This window comes from Aquarana catesbeiana, linkage group LG09 (genome assembly GCF_042186555.1).
Source record: "Aquarana catesbeiana isolate 2022-GZ linkage group LG09, ASM4218655v1, whole genome shotgun sequence".
Taxonomy (NCBI): Eukaryota; Metazoa; Chordata; class Amphibia; order Anura; family Ranidae; genus Aquarana; species Aquarana catesbeiana.
Window position 1 is genome coordinate 256,790,870 of NC_133332.1, and position 17,592 is coordinate 256,808,461.

Below are 17,592 nucleotides of genomic sequence, written 5' to 3' on the forward strand. Positions count from 1 at the left end.
CTGTTTCTGACGTTGTTTTTCCGATGTTTTCCAATGTGCCCGCGGACGCCGCCTCCCGTTCTTAAGTAGGAGTCGTTCGCAAGTCGGAGGTTCGTAACTCGGGGACCTCCTGTACACTTATCGAGAGGGACCTCCCTGATTACAGACAGCAATAAGTGGTTTGTAGATGGAGGTTGTGAACTGATAGGTTTGAAGATACATACCACAGGTTCTTGAGTGAGCGGTTGATTCGCATCTGGTGGTAATGGCTCTTCATTTGTTCCTTGGCTTACATCAGCATCAAATTCATTTTCTGGTGACATACTTGCAGGCCTCGCTCTTGGAGGAACACTTGAGACAGTTCTAGGTAAGAATAGAAGTACAAATAAAAAATAAAATACACAACAATAAATTAAAAAAAAAAAAAAAAAAATACAAGGTTGAGGGATCATCCACAGCATTCAGAATTTATAAAGAATGCAATAAGAAATGTAAGGGTGCAATTAGGATGGCTAAGATAGAACATGAACGACACATAGCGGAGGAGAGCAAAAAAAATCCCAAGAAATTCTTTAAGTATGTAAACAGTAAAAAAGGGAGGACAGACCATATTGGCCCCATAAAGAATGAGGAAGGACATCTGGTTACAAAGGATGGGGAGATGGCAAAGGTATTGAATTTATTCTTCTCCTCAGTCTTCACGAGTGAATCGGGGGGCTTCAGTAACCAAAACTGCAGTGTTTATCCTCATGACACAACACAGGAAGCACCTACATGGTTAACAGAGGACGGAATTAAAATTAGACTTGAGAAACTTAACATTAATAAATCACCGGGACCAGATGGCTTGCATCCGAGGGTACTTAGGGAACTCAGTCAGGTGATTGCCAGACCGTTGTTCCTAATTTTTACAGACAGTCTATTGACTGGAATGGTACCAGCTGATTGGAGAAAAGCCAATGTAGCACCAATATTTAAAAAGGGCCCAAAAAACATCCCTGGGAATTACAGACCAGTTAGCCTAACATCAAGAGTATGTAAACTCTTGGAGGGGATGATAAGGGACTATATACAAGATTTTAGTAATAAGAATGATATCATTAGCAGTAATCGGCATGGATTCATGAAGAATCGTTCTTGCCAAACCAATCTATTAACCTTCTATGAGGAGGTGAGTTGCCATCTAGATAAAGGAAGGCCCGTAGACGTGGTGTATCTGGATTTTGCAAAAGCATTTGACACAGTTCCCCATAAACGTTTACTGTACAAAATAAGGTGCGTTGGCATGGACCATAGGGTGAGTACATGGATTGAAAACTGGCTACAAGGGCGTGTTCAGAGGGTGGTGATAAATGGGGAGTACTCAGAATGGTCAGGGGTGGGTAGTGGGGTTCCCCAGGGTTCTGTGCTGGGACCAATCCTATTTAATTTGTTCATAAACGACCTGGAGGATGGGATAAACAGTTCAATCTCTGTATTTGCAGACGATACTAAGCTAAGCAGGGCAATAACTTCTCCGCAGGATGTGGAAATCTTGCAAAAAGACCTGAACAAATTAATGGGGTGGGCGACTACATGGCAAATGAGGTTCAATGTAAAAAAATGTAAAATAATGCATTTGGGTGGCAAAAATATGAATGCAATCTATACACTGGGGGGAGAACCTCTGGGGGAATCTAAGATGGAAAAGGACCTGGGGGTCCTAGTGGATGATAGGCTCAGCAATGGCATGCAATGCCAAGCTGCTGCTAATAAAGCAAACAGAATATTGGGATGCATTAAAAGGGGGATCAACTGCAGAGATAAAACGATAATTCTCCCGCTCTACAAGACTCTGGTCCGCCCGCACCTGGAGTATGCTGTCCAGTTCTGGGCACCAGTCCTCAGGAGGGACGTACTGGAAATGGAGCGAGTACAAAGAAGGGCAACAAAGCTAATAAAGGGTCTGGAGGATCTTAGTTATGAGGAAAGGTTGCGAGCGCTGAACTTATTCTCTCTGGAGAAGAGACGCTTGAGAGGGGATATGATTTCAATTTACAAATACTGTACTGGTGACCCCACAATAGGGATAAAACTTTTTCGCAGAAGAGAGTTTAATAAGACTCGTGGCCACTCATTACAATTAGAAGAAAAGAGGTTTAACCTTAAACTACGTAGAGGGTTCTTTACTGTAAGAGCGGCAAGGATGTGGAATTCCCTTCCACAGGCGGTGGTCTCAGCGGGGAGCATTGATAGCTTCAAGAAACTATTAGATAATCACCTGAATGACCGCAATATACAGGGATATGTAATGTAATACTGACACATAATCACACACATAGGTTGAACTTGATGGACTTGTGTCTTTTTTTTCAACCTCACCTACTATGTAACTATGTAACAACAGGGTAGCGCTCTAGCTGTAGCTGGGTGAACATTAAAAAAGGGGTTTAGGTTCTCTCATGAATAATGTGATTGTAGGCATATTATGCAAACATAATTGCTGGAGACGATAGCAGGGGGCAATGTTATCCTGAGACACATACACACAAAAAGGTATAATATCTGCTCCTTCTTGGATGGTAAAAAAAACCCCAAAAAAACATATACTTACGAACGCATCTCGGTGGTGCGCCTCAAAAACGACAAAGCCTCTGCATGGGGGTTAGGCCTTACGATGCCTTGAAGGTGCTCCACTTCTATCTGCAGACCTCTCTTCGTTTAGATCTTTCTTGTAGCGGTCGCATAAGGACCTCCATCTTGTATAAATCTCCTTTCCTGCAATCTTTTCCATTGTATAAATTAGTTATATGGCAAACCTAACAGTGGCAATTTTTTTAGCTATAATCGCTAAATTTTACTGGTCCCCAAAAAAGCGTCAAGTGTCCGATCTGTCTTCTGCAATGTTGCAGTCACTCAAAAAAAAAAATGCAGATCACCGCTATTACTAGTGCAAAAAAAAAAATAAAATAATACAAATGCCATAAATCTATCTCCTATTTTGTAGACGCTGTAACTTTTGTGCAAACCAATCAATATACGCTTTATTGCTTTTTTTTTTTTTTTCCCTTGAAATATATACCTTATACATATTGGCCTATATAGTACAAAAATAAAAACCGCGGAGGTGATCAAAACTCTATTAGGTGATCAGAGGTGATCAAATACCACCAACAGAAAGCTCTATTTGTAGGGGAAAAAAAAGGACGTCAATTTTGTTTGGTTTTACAGCGTTGCACAACCGCGCAATTGTCATGTAAAGTGACGCAGTGCTGTGTAAAAAAAAAAAAAAAAAAATGACCTGGTCATTTAGGTGGAAAATCTGTGAGTGGTTAAAGTGTGGTTGCTATTAGCAACAGATATGATGTATGTGTACCCTGCTTACCCACACATCGATCGTTGCACTCGCCTCGGTTATCCTGTTCACTTGCAGACATATTCTCCCAGTTTGGTGTTACGAATCGGTACATTTCCTCCAATATTATCCTCTTCATGACTCTGTCCGAGTATTCTGGCCATTCAGGGTCCCGTATCTCAGGTCTTGCACCAAGGCTATAATGGCCTCATGGGCTATATCATGGGCCGCCATTGCCATGCTCCTCTCTGAGTACACTCTCCTCAACTTCCTGTGTCATTCCCAGGTATACCTTGTAGTTCTGAGATGTTCTTCCTGTTTATCTTGCAGTTATGTGCAGATAGCTGCGCTAAATCGTTCCTGGACGCAGTCAATTTTTTTTTTTCTGCACAAAACCACATGTAACAAAACCGTCGCTAAACGCAGTGTGTGAATGGGGCCATAGGAAAGCATTGTGTGCGTTTAGCTGCGGTAGATAACTTCATCTGTCCGCGGCTAATAGCACAATTCTGTCCGCCCGTGTGAAAGGGGCCTAAAGCGGTTGTACAGTGGAACCTCGGATTACAAGCATAATCCGTTCCAGGAGTATGCTCGTAATCCAATGTACTCGCATATCAAAGAGTTTTTCCATTGAAGTCAATGGAAACTAAAATAATTTGTTCTGCATTGACTTTATTGGGATGCAATACCGCATGTGGACAGAGGCGGGGGGGGGGTGCCGGAGAGCCTCGGAAACGGCCAAAAAGGCCTGAGGGACACTTCGGCTGACCTCCGCAAACCTCGAAAAGACTCTGTTAACGAGCCTTTCCGAGGTTTGCCGAACTGTCCTCGGGCCTTTCCGTGCATTCCCGAACGGCGCCGATCGGCTACTTTCGGCTCTGCTCGGGTTCAGCGCCCCCCACACCTAAGTACTGTACACCGCGTTTGGCCTGAATCCTGCTCGTTTTGCGAGACAGCACTCGCAAACCGAGTTAGGATTTTTAGAAATACAGTGCTTGGTTTGCGAAACGCTTGTTAACTGCATTACTTGCAAACCGAGGTTTTTTATCTACAGGTAAGCCTATAATAAGGCTTACCTGTAGGTAAAATTAATATCTCCTAAACCTGTAAGGTTCAGGAGATATTCACTTTTGCATGCAGCCCCTGACGTCAACGGCGCATGCGCTCTGAAGGTCTGGTAGACGATGCTGGACCTCGCCGGCAAGAAGACTCCCACGTGCATGCGTGGGAGTGATGTCACCGTGGATCCGGCCACTCACAGCGCCGGAGCCGCGAACCCGGAAGACACGCCGAGGGCAAAATGTCCCGGGATTAGATATTAACGCCTTGTTCTAAGGTAAGTATGCGGTGCATACTAGCTCATTATGCTTTTGCCTTACAGGTTTTATTATTTTTTATTTTTTTATTTTTTTTTACATTTTGATTTTTATTTTACTCTGCGGGTATACAACCGCTTTTAATGCATTCTATGGATTAGGGTAAAAAGCCTTCTGTGTCGCAGAATCCTGAACCTGAACCTATGCATGAAAGCAGCAGCTTTCTCCGTTTTTTTTCTATCCTCACAGGCCAGATTGATAGCAGTGGTAGCCATTGGCTTAACCCTTTGATCGCCCCTTCTCTGCCAGTGTCATTCGTACAATGTCAGTCAATGTCATAATTTTTTTTTTGGGTACATTGTCACACGGCCGCGCAATTGTCAGTTAAAGTAACGCAGTGCCGTATCGCAAAAAAATGGCCTGGTTATGAAGGGGGTAAAACCTTTCCAGTCCTTAACCACTTGTCGGTAAAGTGGTTTCAATATCCTGACTGGGCGTCATGTGACGTCCGCAGGATATTAAGCCGCTGCGCTCCCCCGGGGGCGCGCATCGCGGCGATCGTTGTTGCGGGGTGTCAGTCTGACACTCCGCAACACCGATCTAGGTTAAGAGTCTCTGACGGAGACCCTTTACCATGTGATCAGCCATGTCCAATCACAGTTGATAGACGCCAGTAGAGGAGAGCCGATTGGCTGCTCTCCTCACTGGGGGGGTCTGTGCTGATTGTTTATCAGCGCAGCCCCCTCCCTCGGATCCCGCCCAGGACCACCAGGGAAGCCATCCACACTGGACCACCAGGTATGCCCCCTAGACCCAGAGGGAAATACTAATCTGTGCCCAGGCAGCTGCCAATCAGTGCCTACTCACAATGCCTACCACTGCCAGTGTCACCAGGGATGCCCATCAGTGCCTCGTATCAGTGCCTCGTATCAGTGCCCATCAGTGCCGCCTATCAGTGCCCATCAGTGTCACCCATAAGAACCCATCTTTGTAGCCTTTCAGTGCCACCCATGAGTGCCCATCAGTGCCGCATATCAGTGCCCATCGTCAGTGCCCGCTCATTGGTGCCACCTCATCTGTGCCACCTTTTCAGTGCCCATCAGTGAAAGAGAAAACTTAACTATTTACTAAATTTTTTAATAGAAACAAAAGCAAAACTTTTATCTTTTTCAAAAGTTTCGGTCTTTTTTTATTTGTTTAGCAAAAAATAAAAACTGCAGAGGTGATCAAATACCACCTTAAGAAAGCTCTATTTGTGTGCAAAAAATGATAAAAATTTCATTTGGGTACAGTGTTGCATGACCGCGCAATTGTCATTCAAAGTGTGAGAGTGCTGAAAGCTAATAATTGGCCTGGGGCAGGAAGGGGGTGAAAGTGTCCGGTAGGCAAGTGGTTAAAGATCATTTTTGAGAATACGTTTATTCACAGTACACATACTGTAGCTACAGAGGCTTGCCATGACATGGTGTAAAGCTCTTGTACTGCTTGTTACAAATGTGGAAAAACTTTGCTGTCCATAGTCCTTTAAATTGCCACCAGTTATCACCACCCGCAGCTTCATAAACCGGTACAAATTGTTAATTGGTTATATACAAAACTCTGTTATCAGATGTTGTGGAATTTTTATGTTCTGCAAGGTTTTGTTTAATGCGTTTCTTTATATTTTCATTTATATTTTCCTAATGCTTTTCCTTCCTGTTCCTGCTTTCATTGAGGGACAGTCCCCGACATTTCATACTGCAGATGTGTTTCCTTTCACTGTTTGCATAACCTCCTACTCCTTCTGGTTAAAGGGGAATCCCCTCATGACCATCTTATGATATCTGTGGCCTCATGGCAGCATTATCTCCCTGTAAAACCCCCCTAGAATGCACCCGCATTTTTTTACACATGAATGTCCTTTCTAGTCCAGATTTACAATGGCCATGTAATGTATCTGACACTAAGAACACCAGACACCTGGTGGGAAAGACTACAGGAACAAAAGTTGTTGTTGCCCATAGATACCAGGCAGGTTTCATCTTTTTATTTTCCTGGTGAAAAAAAAAAACAAAGACTCTGACCTTGGGCAAGAACCTCCCTTTTTTTTTTTTTTCCTTTCAATAATTTTAATTTCAATGAAAGCAGTAAAGTTTACAGAAAGGTACAATGCATAAAATCCTTGGTTTGTTAAAGGGGAGTTCCAATAAAAAAAAAAAAAATTAAAAGTCAGTAGCTACAAATACTGCAGCTGCTGACTTTTAATAATCGGACACTTACCTGTCCCAGGGTCCAGCGATGCGGGGGAACGAAGCCCCGCTCATCTCCCCCTCCTCTCTGTGGCACCAGGCATTGTCATTGTGGGCGCCCAGCTGTGGCTTCACAGCCGGGCACGCACTACGCATGTGCGAGCCGTGCTGTGACTGGCTGGGCAATCATCTGGGACTGGGACCTGTGACGTGTCCCAGATGATTGCCGAGAGGGAGGGGGGAGAGGTGATCTCCCTTCCTTCGCCCCGGGAGGAAGTGGGAGCTGGTACCCTCGAAAAAGAGGGTTTCCGCTCTCACCCCCCAAAAAAAGACATGCCAAATGTGGCATGTCAGGGGGTCACCTTGCTTTTAAAGCGGAAGTTCCATTTTTGGGTGGAACGCCTCTTTAAGAAATAAAATTACAATAGTAAGTGAGCAAAAGCACCTTAAGTTTGGTGTGTCGGCCGGCACATAACCAAACAAACCCATCAGGACACGAGAGAGAAAGTGACGTCAGCACGTCACTCCTCCCTATGCATTTCAACACAAGTAACGTTGCCCTGGGGCGCGGGCGGCGCACTGCGTCACCATCCTAAATACATTACGGAATTAACCAAGCCTCGTTCTGAGCCTCAGCCAGCCAGACTGCCCGCACCTAATCAAGTGCCACAACTGCAAGAGAATTAACCAAGAATGAGACTTGGTTAATTCTGTAATGTATTTAAGTCGGTTACGCAGTGCGCTGTCTGTGCCCCAGGACGACGTCATTTATGACGAAACGCGCAGGGAAGAGCGACGTGCTGACGTCACCATCTCTCTCGTGTCCCGAAAGATGAGTTTGTTTGGTTGTGTGCCGCCAAACCCGGGGTGTTGCTAGGTGGGAAAAAGAGCAGGGGCTTCAGCCCAGAGGTAAAGCCTGGGGGGGGGGGGGGGGGGGGCGGCCGGCGAGGAGGGTGATGGGCTCACTTGCTTGACCTACCTGAAACATACACTGACCTACCTGACACGCACAGATTATTGCTGCTCAGCCTTACCTGTGTGCGAGTACACTCATGCTGGCATTCACCACCACTAAGATAGCCCTGCAGGCACCAGGCAGCCAGAGCCAGATAGAAGAGCCACCCACCCATTTACACAGAGCGAGCGGGGATCTCCCGGTGCCTAGCATGGCTGCGGTCCCGGCAGCGCCTATGATGGACGTCGCATGTCTTGCAATCCCGGCATTGGACCAGTGTGACGTCCATCATAGGAGGCGGGACTTTTTGTACGTCACTCGGGCACGCTGGATAAGCGAGAGATCGTTCCTGTTGCCTGTAAACGGCTCGGGGCTGATAATGCATTTAGGAATATCGAGACCCGGGGCTTTTTGGGGGCACACTCGGGGCTTTAGCCCCCGTTAGTCCCCCCCCTCCCGACGCTACTGCGGGCGACACACCAAACTTAAGGAGCTTTTACTCACTTACTACTGTAATTTTATTATTTAATAAACCCACCAAGGATTTTATGCTATGTGGAGCCTTTGGTCTCTTGTTGGTCTCTCCTATCGAACTCACTGAGTGACATCGGAAGTGTGGAGAAGCCCTGAGGTGTGGAGAGAGGCTCTTGCTGGGTTTTAAGCCACAGGCGCACACCAACCCCCTAATAATAAGGGGTCTACAGGAGCTGGTCAGCAGTTTCTATAGCTGGTGATGGATGATGGACACTGCCACTAAAGAGATTGATTTATTATCACATTGCTTGTGGACATCTTTGCACAGATGAACATGATCCATATGGATTCACTTATGGACTTCACATTTATTATTAAGCGCAATTCTTATTTATTTTCTATCTATTGTTTGATACAGTGGAACCTCGGATTGCGAGTAACGCGGTTAACGAGCATTTCGCAATACGAACACTGTATTTTTAAAAAGCGTAACTCGGTTTGCGAGTGGTGTCTCGCAAATCGAGCAGGATTCAGGCCAAAACGGTGTGCAGTACCGCTTTTGGCCTGAGGTGTGGAGGGGGCGCCAGAGGCGAGCTGAACATCACGTTCGGAAATGCACGGAAAGACCCGAGTACAGCACGGCTGACCTCGGCAAATCTCAGGTAGGAAGTCTTTCCAAGGTTTGCCGAGGTCAGCCGAAGTGTATTCGGGCCTTTTCGGCCGTTTCCGAGGCTCTCCGGTGCCCCCCCCCCTGCCTCTGGCCGCATGCGGTATTGCATCCCATTGAAGTCAATGCGGAACAAATTATTTTCGTTTCCATTGACTTCAATGGGAAAACTCGCTTTGATATGCGAGTACTTTGGATTACGAGCATTCTCCTGGAACGGATTATGCTCGTAATCCGAGGTTCCACTGCATATCGTAAAGGAGTGAGAGGGCCACATGTGGCCCAAAAAAACACCCGTTTGACCTTGCATGCATTTGATGAATAATGCCTATCCTTTTTCTGCTTTAGGGATGTAAAAAAAAAAAAAATCAGATTGTTTTATTGATATAGAAAATAAAAGATAAAGAAATCTAGTGTTGGTACATCTTTAGTGCTGTATATCTTCCTTTTCTCTCTGTCTTGGGTTCTCATTCTGTCCCTAAATTTGACACATATATGATTTACTTGGCCTATTAATGTAGAAATTTCTCTGGACACATGCCGGTTTCTCCTACACCATGTACAAGCCTGAGTGCTTTTATATTATGGTCCTGACTGCTCAGCCGTGCGGTGAATACCTAATATGCAGTTCTTGTCATAGCCTGTTGAGCCTGCCATTGTTCTAACAGGGAATTCTGGCAAGTTCAATGTGCGTTCTATTGTGTCGATCTATGGCCACAGGGTCAAGATCTGAATGAATTACAACACAGCAGCACTTCCAGCGTCTAAACTGTTGTTCCTCCGAAAAGCATTCTGCATTTAGATCACTTTTCAGAGCCGTTTGACAGGCGGTGAGGAGGCGATGCGATGTCTCCGCACCACCCGTTTTAACCCCATAACTGCCGCACAAATGCGCTACAACTGCGTGCATTATTGCGTTCATTGTGGGGCTTTTTCGGTTCTCTTCCTCATTCACATGATGGATCGTTTTTGCCACGGGCAGGAAACAGAGGATCGTACCACAAGTCTAAACAAGGCCTAAGGCTGGATTCACACCTCTGCATTTTTAGTGCTTTTTTCATTTTGCAGATTTGCACTACAGAATGTTTCCATAGGAAACCATGTTATATGGATTGTAGTGCAAATCTGCAAAAAGCACTAAAAATGCATATGAATCCAGCCTTAGGCCCCTTTCGCACCGGGGCGGCGGCTGCTTTACCATCGGTATTCGGCCGCTAGCGGGGGGCGGTTTTACCCCACGCTAGCGGCTGAGAAAGGGTTAAAAACCACTGCGGTATAGCCGCGCTGTCCCATTGATTTCAGTGGGCAGGAGCGGTGTATACTCTGCTCCTTCACCGCTCCGAAGATGCTGCTAGCAGGACTTTTTTCCCCGTCTTGCTGGCGCACCGCTCCAGTGTGAAAGCCCTCAGGGCTTTCACACTGGAGACAAAGCAGTGGCTGTTTCGGGTCGGTTTGCAGGCGCTATTAGCGCAATAGCGCCTGCAAACCGCCCCAGTGTGAAAGGGGCCTTAGTGCTGCATGATATTTGGATGCAGAGGGTGGATTTGATTTAAATCACTAGTAAAAAGGCTTTATTAAATCAACTCTTTTTAAATCATAATTTTTACAGAGCAACTGTCATCTCTGTCCTACAGCGAACGTCTCCTCCTCTGACCCGCTGTTGACTCGCCGACAGTCTCATTCACTTTAATATGACAGCTGGTGATGCGGCAGTGACACAGCAAGGTGAGGGGCGTGGCGGTAGCAGGTGAGTGGATGCCCGCTAACAGGCGCTGCCATGATGGATCTGAAATGACAGGTGCTCTTTAAATGTAAGGATTTATTCTTGCTGCTAGTTAGAATATTTAATTTGCAAACACAATGAAGGTTTCCTATTTAGAATAATAAGCTGTCAGGTTAGTAAAACCGTGATATCAGAACTGATTCAATCATACAGTTTGTAGTGTACATGGATTTGCAAAACAATGAGATAAACAGAATATTCCTGAACTTTTGTTTATCTCATAGCTATTGTGAAATTGTGTGAATGCATCAATGCAGTGCATGTTATCTCATCTTGCAGAGATTGGATTCATTGAATGAGTTTACCAAAAATGTGAATATTGCAGAATATGCAGCCTCTTGCTACATAACTAAGCTCCATTTCATGCTGAATAAACTAAATTATTAATGTATCTTAAATAGAAAACTATCTTTTAGATAGATTTTTACTCCAAAAGCATTTTATTAAAATAAATTTGATAAAAATAATCAGATTTTTTTTTTTTTTAATCCATTGATTTTTATCCACCCTGTTTGGATGCCATAACAGCAACTTGACAGGTAATATGAATTCAATTTTGTTTTACTCTTTGTGGAGACCCCCTACACCCAAGAGCACTCCACACAAAACAATTTCATTTTTGGGTGCATGTCAATTGGCAAGGGTTTTAGGCCTGTTTCACAGGGGTTTTGCCTTGTATATGAGCAGTGTGAACAGCATGCTTTGACAAAGCATTTGCAGAGCTTTCAGCAAGTGTTGGTGAAGTTTTGCAAGTGCCCCTCAGCTCCAGTTTGTACATGTTGAACGCAGATCCTCATTAGAGTACCACTTTAGGCAGGCTGCTAGCAGGCTTTCAACAAGCTTCTAGAAGTGCACCTGGATTTCTGTCTGCTCTGTCATTTCTGTGCTATCTGCATGAGTCATTTCTGACAGTCTATGCACACCAGACAATCCCAGGAGACAACCCCCTCCCCAGCACACAGCGGGTGATTGACAGCCTCAGACGTGCATGTTTCCCTATGAGACTGTGTAGAGGAGGGTTTATTTATTGCCTTCATGCAGGTCTTAGATTACACTTAGCTCTGTCCAGTCAGATCCCTGTCTCAGAAATGCTGTTTATAGAGGAAGTAAACCCTGGTGGGTTTTACTTCCTCTTTGTTTCCCTGCAAAAGGCAAAGCATAATGGGCATCACATAGTAGCCCTTAACACGCATGAAAGCCGGACCAAAGTAGTACAGGGACAACTTTGAAGTCGGCACGGCTTGAAGTCGCACAGATATGAACGATTATTAGAAATCATAGGGAACGTCTTATGCGACTTTGCAGTCCCAAGTCGCAGGAAAAGTTGCACAGGTGTGAAAGGGGCCTAACACCGAAAACGGCGTGCATGTGCCCATTTTAGTTTAAAGTCATTTCTTTTTTCGGAATGTTGCATTTCTAAAACGATCCTGGAGACGGAGCAATTTTAGTCACTTCTATTGCTTAGTAAAGTTCTTTGAAAAGCCCGGTGTGCGTTTTTTCCTATTCCTCTTTATGACTCTTGAAGCTGAATGTTGCTTAATTTATGAGCCTCACATATTAGTGTCAGTGTTTGGTTTCAGGATGAATCACTGCTGTTTTGGTAGCTCCAGCCCTCTTCTTTATCAAGAGTGCCTCAAAACCGGGAGACAAGTGATAAAAAAACAAATCAATCCTCTCTGTCATAAGGAATTATTTTCTTACTTGTGGGTGGGGTGCCTGGTAGTTATGAGCTGTGTTTTGTTTGTTACCCTTTTAATGTGTAATTGGGGTTGTTAATAGACTGCCTTCTCTAATCTTAGTTTGTTGCACAGATTAGGAAGTAGAAACTCATTTTAGAATTATGTAATGCGGATTCCTGAATCCCAGCTGAGCCGTTGCCAGGACTGCAAATAAATTGTATTATCAAACTCCGCCATTGGGAACACAGGTTATGTGGCTTTACAGCCTTGCTTGTAATTCCTTCTAATGCACTGAATCTGGCTGTCTGGCAGCCCTACCCTTGCTCGGGCTCAATCTCAAGTGTTTTGATCTATAAAAAAGCTAGTATAACGTATTTTCATTATTATATATTCTGTATTACTCACATGTAAGATTTGTTACTAAACCCACACCAGTAAAATTGGTGTGTATATGCAGTAAAGCGTGCTTGTTATACTCCCTGTGCAACCTAAGGGGTTAATCCATTGTGTAAAAAGGCTGTTTGATATGGTCTTCTCTGATCCTCCCTTTCTTCCACTGTCCTCAATCCATCTCCTGAAATAACAGAGCCTTTGGGCTCACTCTGCACATGCTCAGTTTAGTGTGTATTGCTAGAGAGTTTTTTTTTTTTTTTTCTTTGGCCCTGTGCTGATCACATGCACCTTCCCATCAGCCTTGTCCAGACAGAGGGTCGGGGGGTTCTGCATTCTCATAGGACATCTGTGAGTAGGGGGGCACCAAATGGGTTTTTTGGTGCCGAAAACCTATACCGAAAATGAAAAATACACTAGGCCGAAAACCGAAACCAATACCGAAAATGACTGATACTGAAAATTACTTTTTTTAAAATATTGTTATTTTTATATATTAAATACATTTTTATACAACACCTTGCTAATAGTATTAGCAAAATTTCCAAGCGGTGGATATAATGCAGGAGATGGTCAGAGACTGCAGACATAATAAGGAGATGATCAGAGACTGCAGACATAGTACAGGAGATGATCAGAGACTGCAGACATAGTACAGGAGATGATCAGAGACTGCAGACATAGTACAGGAGATGATCAGAGACTGCAGACATAGTACAGGAGATGATCAGAGACTGCAGACATAGTACAGGAGATGATCAGAGACTGCAGGCATGGTACAGGAGATGATCAGAGACTGCAGACATAATAAGGAGATGATCAGAGACTGCAGGCATGGTACAGGAGATGATCAGAGACTGCAGACATAGTACAGGAGATGATCAGAGACTGCAGACATAATAAGGAGATGATCAGAGACTGCAGGCATGGTACAGGAGATGATCAGAGACTGCAGGCATGGTACAGGAGATGATCAGAGACTGCAGGCATGGTACAGGAGATGATCAGAGACTGCAGGCATGGTACAGGAGATGATCAGAGACTGCAGACATAGTACAGGAGATGATCGGAGACTGCAGACATAGTACAGGAGATGATCGGAGACTGCAGACATAGTACAGGAGATGATCGGAGACTGCAGACATAGTACAGGAGATGATCGGAGACTGCAGACATAGTACAGGAGATGATCGGAGACTGCAGACATAGTACAGGAGATGATCGGAGACTGCAGACATAGTACAGGAGATGATCGGAGACTGCAGACATAGTACAGGAGATGATCGGAGACTGCAGACATGATACAGGAGATGATCGGAGACTGCAGACATGATACAGGAGATGATCGGAGACTGCAGACATGGTACAGGAGATGATCAGAGAATATTCATTGGGCACTCATACATGTATGGCTGTGTGTTTGAAAGTGTTAGGTAATCAGCAGTATACAGTATAACTTCACAGGAAAGTGAAGATGCTTTCTCTAACCTACTAGATTCCAGGTGTAATTTTTCTGCTGTAAGTTACAAAATGGAACAAAAGGACATTTGGAATGCAAAGACCAGCAATAACAGCAAGATCAGATTTCAGTTTACTGAAGTCAGATCAGTGAAAACTTAATTCTGCTTCTTTGCTATGGATTACTACACTTTGCACATAACTCTTTGGCTTACTGGACAGACAGGTATGTATATAATTGATCCTTGTCAAAAGCTTGCTCTTTTCATACTATATACCACCCTCACCTTGTGGTTCAGAATGTTATTCATCCTTCTTATGTGTGAGATTCAGGCAAACATTTCTCACCTCTGAACTACACTGCCCACAATGCGGCCTCCTCCCGCCCAACTCTCACTGCGGACAGCCCCGACTTCCACCGCAGGGAGGAATAGAGTCCCCGATCTCCATGTGTGTGACAGGGCGGGCAAAGGAGGGGGGAGTGGAGGACTGGGTGCGCCAGAGGGACATTCTCGCAATGAGCGGCACCCGGGGCGGACCACGCCCCCTTTTCGGTATCGGCTGTTTTTGTTATTCGGACGAATGACAAAAACACCGTTTTCGTCCGATAATTTTTGGCACCCGAAATTTCGGTGCACCACTAATTGTGAGAGAATGAAACTCCCCCTGCAAGCTTTAATCAGACACTAATAGAAGTCACAAGACTATATACTGCTGATGAGAAAGGGTATGTAGCAATTTATACTTAATAAAATAATTGCATTTCCATGTTCTGTGTACTGTGGGAGACCAGATATAGTGAATGCAGAGTCCTGGGTTTAGTAACACTTTAAAGTGGTTCTAAAGACACACAAAGTTTTTTGTTTTGTTTTTTTGTTTTTTTTGCATTCTACTAAAAACTTTTTGCATGCAGCTCCCCTCCCAGCCCCCCTGAGCCCAATCTCAATCCAGCGATGTGCACAAGAGCAGAGGCTCTGTTCCTCCTCATTGGTTTAGAATGTACAATGTATGTGTAAAGTGCTGCATAAATTGACAGCGCTATATAAGTACCAATAATATAATAATAATAATAGACACAGCAGTGGCCGCCATTGGCTTCCACTGCTGTCAATCGCAGCCAGTGAGGAGGGAGCAGGGGCGGGGCCAAGCTCCGCTCTGTGTGTCATTGCAAGTCCCATAGTTAGTAGACGCTTTAACTTTTGCGCAAACCAATTAATATACTCTTATTGGGATTTTTTTTTTTTACCTAAAACGTAGCAGGATACGTATTGGCCTAAATTGATTAAGAAATTTCGATTTATTTTATTTTACTTTTTTTTTATTGGATAGGTTTTATAGCAAGAAAGTAAAAAATAGTTCTTTTCCAAATTGTCGGTCTTTTTATGTATGTATGTATGTATATGTATATAATAAAATATATATATATATATATATATATAATATACGCAGGGGTGATCAAATACCATCAAAAGAAAGCTCCATTTGTGGGAAAAAAGCACATTAGTTTTATTTGGGTACAACGCTGCACAACCGTGCAATTGTCCGTTAAAGTAACGCAGTGCAGTATCGCAAAAAATGGCCTGGTCATGAAGGGGGGGGGGGTTAATTTTCTGGAGGGCAAGTGGTTAATATTCAATTACAATATGACTTGTGTCACAATTGTATATGCTATATTAGTATTATTTTTATTCGCTTTTTTTTTTTTTACCCAAGAAAGTGGAGTTAAAGGGATTGTAAAAGTTCATTTTTTAATTTTTTTTTTTTTTTAATTTAACCTCCACTGTGCAGCTTGTTTTGCACAGAGTAGCCCCGATCCTCCTGTTCTGGGGTCCCGCGGCGGCTCTCTCAGCTCCTCCCCCACAATAACTAACCCCCTTACCAGCAGGTAACCCTTGCAGTGTGGGCTCAGCTGTCTGTTTTTTCTGCACCCCCAACAGAAAGTGTAAGCTAGGCCAAACTCTGCTGAAAACTGCCAAGATGAAACCTCTTACAGATTAAAAATCTTGTATTGTCTCAAATCAGTCAGGCCTAATTTGATGCAGCTATTTAATAAACCATCTCATCTTTAAGGGTGGTTGCCAGTGCCTATTTATGTAGTGAGCAAATATGGTTGCCCTCATTTTACATAGTAGTAAGGCTTTTGAAATATTGGCAGTTTTTAAATTGTTTCCCTTTTGAGCTTGATTTAGCACTTACACGGTGTGGTTGAGTTCCTGCACCTTTTCTCTGAGAAAAAAAAAGCCCCGGATAAATTTACATAGTCTTACAGATACAACCGGCCCTTTGAGGGAAACCATAATGCTAATGGAGTTTGACACCAAACGATATGAGGGACATCCTCCAAATGATTACGTTTAGGTGTTTCCAGTGAAGGGTACTGTTAATGCTGCAGCATACAAAGTCTTTTCTAGATAATTGTGCAAGTTCCATCCTTGTGGCAGGCAGTTTGGGGAAGGTGTTTTTCTTTTCCGGAATAGCTGCACACCAAACTCACTAAACCAAACTCATAAAGCCTGAGATCCATTAGGACCTGGCTCAGTGGGTTTGGTGTGGAGGAACTTGAGTGGCCTGCACACAGCCCAGAACTTCAGCTCTTTCTGAACACCTTCAGCACTGGCTCGGATCTAGCGGAGTGCTGGGGTAGGCTGCGCCCCCCCAGATTTTAGTTTGTCCCCCCCACAGGTCCCCTTGAGAGTGCGTCCATTGATCCATGAGTCTGTCTAATGCAGGACAGTTGATGTAAAGTAGGCAATCTGAGGAGAATCCATGTAGAGGACACCTCTTATGGGACAATTGTTTATAAGGCGGGACTCTATTGGGGTCACCTGATTTAAAGGGCACTCTGATGGGGACACCCGATATAAGGAGGCATTCTTGATATGGACACCAGATGTAATGGGGGCACTCTTGATGGGGACACCAGATGTAAGGGGGAACTCTTGATGGGGACACCAGATGTAAGGGGAACTCTTGATGGGGACACCAGATGTAAGGGGGAACTCTTGATGGGGACACCAGATGTAAGGGGGCACTCTTGATGGGGACACCAGATGTAAGGGGGCACTCTTGATGGGGACACCAGATGTAAGGGGGCACTCTTGATGGGGGACACCAGATGTATGGGGGCACTCTTGATGGGGACACAGATGTAGAGGGGGCACTCTTGATGGGGACACCAGATGTAAGGGGGCACTCTTGATGGGGACACCAGATGTAAGGGGGCACTCTTGATGGGGACACCAGATGTATGGGGGGCACTCTTGATGGGGACACCAGATGTAAGGGGGCAACTCTTGATGGGGACACCAGATGTATGGGGGCACTGATGT

General features: G+C 44.5%; 1 protein-coding gene across 2 annotated transcripts in view; it reads left to right on the plus strand.

The window, feature by feature from the left end:
* The window catches only part of IRAK1 (interleukin 1 receptor associated kinase 1), a 144,134-nt gene that overhangs the window by 19,034 nt on the left and 107,508 nt on the right, over window positions 1-17,592 (plus strand). The window contains exon 2 of one of the 2 annotated variants that reach the window (XM_073600247.1): window positions 10,588-10,700. The exons of the other annotated variant lie outside the window; for it this stretch is intronic. The gene's annotated coding sequence lies outside the window, so the exon portion shown is untranslated. The remainder of the gene's footprint in view (window positions 1-10,587; window positions 10,701-17,592) is intronic. 2 annotated transcript variants of the gene reach the window in all.